The 6,428-nt window shown below is 43.0% G+C and overlaps 1 pseudogene; it reads right to left on the minus strand.

Moving 5' to 3' along the window:
* Window positions 1-524: 524 nt before the first annotated feature.
* Window positions 525-3,062, minus strand: LOC148013835 (glutamate decarboxylase-like; annotated as a pseudogene).
* Window positions 3,063-6,428: the final 3,366 nt, after the last annotated feature.

A 6,428-nucleotide genomic window follows, 5' to 3' on the forward strand; every position in this document is an offset into this window, starting at 1 on the left:
GTAACTGTCTTTCTCTCTCTTTTTCTCTTCTTATCCTTCTTCTCTGCAGTCTTCTCTCTCCTCTTTCTCTCTCTCAGTTCCTCTCCTTGACAATTGGTATCAAAGCCTAGGTTCTTGGTCCCAGTTAGTCCCTCATTTTACCCAATTACAACTTTCTAGTCACATGGAATTTTGAGTCATAGGTACACAGGTATAGGGAGCAGTAGGGGAGTTTCCAAATATCTCTGGACCACAAGGACTGTAGGCAAGAGCCGCTAATGGCAGTTTTCTTGAAGACCACATAGACCATGGCACCCTTTCTTGGAGTCTTAAATGGAGCTTGGACCAAAAATGGAGGCAAACAGACAAAGATGGCAGCTCGTTTTGCAACTCCAGGCCAATTTTGAAGGGTCGACACCCCCCCACCTATCAAAATTCCACCTTCCATGAGTGAAAGAGGCCTCCATCTCTCGAATCTGAAATTTTTGATCGAGCTGATAAATGGCCTTTGGGAATAGCCTGTGATGATGTCCATATTGTTTGGTCTACGGAACCGTGTTGGTAAATTGAAAAGGTGTCATCACTTCAGGAAGCGACCACAGAAGCAGCTCTTCTGAAAACTCTTCGGAACCACACCTTGATGCTGACACAAGCACACCAAAGCATAGGACCAAAAGCAAAAATTCCAGCAAATTCATGGTATTGTCTGACTGCCAGAGCCAGAAAACTGTGGATTTATCCTTTACTCTCCCCGGGCGGGGCGTATGTCTATAGATGTAGAAAAGAGACCAAAGATCACTGCAAAGACAAAATACGATGAGTGCCACTGAGGCTCATTTTGGAAGTGATGATAGCAAAGTTCATTCAGTAGCTTGTTCCATTCTTCAAGTCTTGGCTGCACAACTTAACCAGGCCATGTCTCCCATGCTCTGATTTGAGCAGCACTTCCTGTTAGGCACACCATGACTGGTACAGAAGGATATCAACTCCTCATATGGTCCAGGTGAGAGAAGATAAGCTCTGCATGCCGCAGCAGCATCTATATGAATTGGCGTGTCCCATCCAGTTTCCTTGTTCTTTGCTTCCAAGAGCTCATTCAGACGCTTCACATCCTCAAAACTCTCCATTATATGTGGAACCCAAGATGGCATACACACATATTGTGTTCTCATCTACCAGCTCCACAGCCTTCTCAGGATCCATCACATAGTACCCCTTTCTCAGCTTCACATCCTTAAGTTCCACCTCAAAGTAATGAGCAAATTTCTCCCATCAAACCTGAACATTCGCTCCTGTAGCCATGTTGGGCTTGTGCTTTGCATTTGTTTTGCCATTTTCTTTTGAAAGCCAGACCTGCAAGCATTATAGCTTTTGAAGAGCCTACAGTACCAGCGCTAATCGCTTGCTCTCCATCTTTGAATGGAGCATTGAAGCACATGGCTATCATGTTTACACATCGATCCTGCAGTTCGGTGGTGATGGGGTATTTGTCCATATCAATGTAATTCTTGTTGAGAGAGCCAAGGATAAGCTTGTCGACCTCGAGCTCCATCCAGGTGGTGACGAAGGAGGCCAGGTTGAGGCACGAGTTCCCATCCAGCATTAACTTTGGTGGAAATATGTGTTTATCTGACAGAGAAAGTGGACAGAGAAATTGCAGGGATTGCCCTTACTAATTTGTATGCAAAACTTGGATGCCTTGAGGATGCATATGTATTTGTTTTACAAGTTGCCTAAAGGCACTCTTGCTTGCAAAGGAATGTTCAGTGACAAAACTACCCATAAGGAGCACTCTGATATGCAGTAGGACTTTCTGGTGACATCCCATACACAAGGCTAGCAAAAGGACAGAGGACCAGTTGTTTTTCCTATTCCTTGTAGTGAATTATAAGGTGGGCCTGCAGCACCAGATTGACCTCCCATAGGTGGGTACTAGGGCATCTTGCCAAGGTGCCAGACTGCTAGATTTGGGGGCACTCCAATTGGAAGGAAACATAGGCTTCTGATGAGCAATGTAAGTCATCATGTCGCGATCCTGCAACATCTGTAAGTAACTGGAAATGTCTGATGTTTGATGGTGGGCATTGATAGCAGAGAAAGAGGATTGATTCTTTTCCACTCTTGATTCAGTGGTGGCAGAGCTTCCAGGGTCTTAATCCTCCATTTGAGTGAGGGTCTTGATGCTCAGTTTCATACTGATTTGGCACAATGTTAAGCTTGTGATGCGTTGGTTGTGTATGACCAAACCTGGTTTATCTAAGCATGTCCTTTAGTAGTGGTCACCTTTGAATAGGTTGATCAAGCCTGAATACAGCTATTGATCGCATGATAGACCTTGAGATGCTATCAGAAAAGGACATGCATCATGCATAGTTGGAGCAGCGACTGACAGGACTAAGAGTAATGCAAGAATGATGGTTTTACTGGAAAGAAAGTGAATTTCAGTAGTCAAATCTGCAAAGCTCTAAGGTTTCTTGATAGTCTCTTTACATCACTCAGGGAGATTGAAAGATCTGAAGTAGATTGCAGATTGGTTGCTGGAACAGAAGGCTCTATGTGACTAGCATTCAGTTCATATATGTAGACACATCAGTTACAGCATTTAGAGGCATTCTCTAAAGGCTCTATGTGAATATTCAGGGAGATTGAAAGATCTAAGGTAGATTGCAGGTTTGTTGTTGGACACATCACTTACAGTACCAGCCTGCAAAATAAGAATAGCAGAGTCAAATAGTGAATACTAATACTTGATCCATAAACACTCTATTCTGACAGTAACAATGTGTCATATGCACTTGCAAAATACTCAGTGACTGCATCTCAATTGTCATCATTGAATGAAGATGCTTTGAATGCAAATAGTAGTGGTGAATATGTTTGTGAGCCGTGAATAGTGAGTAATAGTTGCTTAAGTGGTCTGAAATCTGCAACAGCATTGAGCAGCAGTTCTAAGGCTTGAAGCAGTAGTGGGCAACAGTTGCTTACGTGGTCTGAAGTTTAAAGCAACAGTGAACAACATTAGTAGGCAGCATGTATGCAAATTGCAATTCAACTACCTGTGCTGAGACATACCATGAAGACATATTGGGGTGGAAAAATCTCAATGCCAAATTTGCCACACTTTTCAATAAATTTAATTAATTACTTGCAATTGAAGAAGCAGAACTAGAGAAGAGAGCAAGATTTACATCAGTGGAAGCAATTGCATATACTCAACCACATTGTCCCTATGGACAACAACATGGTTCATATCAGCAACATGCATATGGAGATTCTTATGCTACGTAACCATATGGGCAGCTGCCTCATGGAGACCCTAATGCAATGCAGGAGTGACAAGCAAGTGATTATGACCGACATCATGCCAGTACCTATGCTCATGGACTTGCCAATCATCATACTTATGGTCAGCCTAGGATGCAAGGACACCATTGTAGTCATGTTGGACAGTCATCATGCAATCTTGGGTAGCAATATGGCCAAAGTTTTGGTAATAGTCAGCAGCAAATAGATGTATATGAGCAGTCGGGCTATTATCACCATATGCAGTATGGACAACATGAATATCATTATGAGCAGCAGCCACATTGGTATGACCATCCATATGGACAACATGAGCATTATGGTCATGAGCATGGACAGCCATCTATTGTAAATGAGCAGTAAGATGACTATGAGTAGCATGTCATAACTATTACTGAGCTAACCGATGGTGATGAGCATGTGTGTAAATTGCTATCTAAGGCTAAACACATTAGACACCTTACTAGTGATACGATACGGGAATTGCATGTTGCAGGCTTATGCTATAGATGTGCTAAGCCAATATCTTGTAATCATCAAGCCACATGCAGGGCAAAGACTACCACAATACTCTTGGTATTAGAGTATTATGATGCAGAGGATGGAGAAGATCTTGTTGAAGACCATTTTGGTATGGGTCCACAACAAGAACTTCAATTCAAGAAAGAAGTTCATGGGCAGCATGTGGATTTGGATGATCATGACCCCATGCGGGAGACCCTTCAATCCACAGAGCTGCAGTTTGAATGCTTGGACATCACTAAGAATGCACGGTCCATGAATATGCAGCACTTAGGGGCTAATGCAATAAACTTTTCAGCTTATGCAACTCCGTGTAACCACTTTCCATTTGACCCCGGTGGCAGTGCAGAGACCCACGCTTGCATGGATGACCTGTATGCTGGTAATGCTTACCATACAGGTTATCCATTTGATCCCAGGGGTTGAAAAAAGCTCTATCTACATCAACACTCCCCCGGTGCAGTCCCCTCACCTTAAGGCGTCAACCTTGGCTGAGGGACAACTTGATTTGGACCTGTTTTGCAGTAGACAGCCATTTGTTTTTGAACAATTTTTTGCCTGCATTTATTGCACCCATGCATGACCTACCTGGGCTGAAAGTACACTCAATGAGATCCGTTTTGACATGTAGAACGTCTCGTTTGGAGTTGCCCATGGCAAGTTATGATCAATTTTCCACTACAAGCTTGTTTGGGATAGCATGCTGTCGAGTGTTGTCCAGCCCTTCCTGAGTTACACCAAGGCTGTGCAGAATTAGTGACAGAGATGCGCCAACTAAGAGCCACCATGGATAACCTTGCTCTTCAATTTTTGCAATGGCTGCAGTTTCAAATGAATGGGCAAGCAGATCATGGGCAGTATGTTGAAGATCATGAAGATCATGTGCACCTTGTAAATCATGACCAGCATGAAGCAAATCATGGACAACATGTTGAGGATCATGGGGATCATGTGCATCTTACAGATCATGACCAACAAGAAGATGATCCACTTGAAGTTTATGAAGAGGACAATGAGGCATCTGAGGGACCCCTTGTTGGTGAAGAGCCATATGGGCCACTTTTGGTAGAATATGAGCATGCTGAATCTGACATTTTGGATGTCATGGATCCCTCTAATGATGACCTTGCTGAGGCTATGCATCAGTTCATACTCCGTGAAGACTCATACCTGTCAGGTGTAGAGCAGTTTACTCCATTTGATGCAGATGCCTATGATAAGGATGCATATGGAGCCATTGATGACTTGGGGCAGGAGTTTGGGGATGCCTCTTCATACCCCTTTGATCCAGGTGGCTGGGAATGCCTATTTGATAACGATCCTTCCCCCTTGGACGGTCATTATGGTGGATATCCCTTTGATCTAGGAGGGTGACGGATCATTGTAAATGGGTATATATTGTAATTACTCCTTCCCAAACACATACCCATATCTCATACCATACATATGATCCCATTACACACACTTCACCCATATGACTCAATGAATAACTGTAATCATGTAGCTGAGTAGTACTCAAGCCTGCCATCCCTACTCTGTCACAGTTACCCATTTTGTTTTTGAGGGAAAAAACCTTGGGGTGGGGATGGAATGTAAGAGATGGGGATGCACGGGATACACGAGGGATTAAAATATAGGGAAAAATAGTGGCTACACTGACCAGGTATAAAAGGTGCGGGGACTTGATTTTTCATTATCAGATAAATATACAAGTCTTCTTTCTCCTTCACCTTGCTCTCCAAGCTTCCATGTCTTCCTTCCCTATCTTCTAGTCTTTCTCTCTCTATTTCTAGTCTTTCTCTCTCCTTGTAACTGTCTTTCTCTCTCTTTTGCTCTTCTTCTCCTTCTCTGCAATCTTCTCTCTCCTCTTTCTCTCTCTCAGTTGCTCTCCTTGACACTAAAATAACCCCTATTTATGAATCTTGTAAGACTAATATATCCCCCTATTTAAGCTTATAAGATATATACATGTATGACTTTTTATGTATCCCCTTTCTTAAATGTAAGTCTTCATAGAACATATACTAACTTTCTTTTCAAAATTTGGAATTATCCTAAGCAATTAAAAGTATCAAAATGGTCATATCACAGTTTGCTAATGTTTTTTTTTGTTAGAAACCTTAGGTTCAATAACCCTACTATATGTGAGGGTTTCGAGTTTTAACCTTACTTGTCAAGGTCTCTTGTATGCCATGGAGAAACCAATCTATGGAGCGAGGTGATCAAATGCATCCCCCCCTTCTTTTTTCCATCTATCCCCTCCTTAAATTTAAGTTCAATATAGGAAATTAAGAGGTGTTGTGGGAGCTTTCACTCAACCGACGAGACCCACGGACCGCTTATTGTTTCAAGCATTCCAAGCCGACGAGCACTAATGGCTACCTCTCACATAGCCGACGTGCCATCCATATCTACGGGTGTAGTGAGCTTACCTCCATGCTGATCGAGTAACCTCATCTCCCATGCACTCCCATAGCTCCACGATCCAAGTGCAAGCTTCAAGCAAGCTCCATCCTCAAGCTCCATACTCCAAGCTCCATCATCACGAGCAAGACAAGAGAAGAGAAGAGAAGAGAATAAGAGAGGAGAAGATGGAGAGCTTCTCCTCCCCGGTCCCTCACCCT

Source organism: Lygodium microphyllum, chromosome 25, assembly GCF_053477565.2.
Source record: "Lygodium microphyllum isolate KBCC chromosome 25, Lygodium_microphyllum_v1.1.10, whole genome shotgun sequence".
NCBI classification, from domain to species: Eukaryota; Viridiplantae; Streptophyta; class Polypodiopsida; order Schizaeales; family Lygodiaceae; genus Lygodium; species Lygodium microphyllum.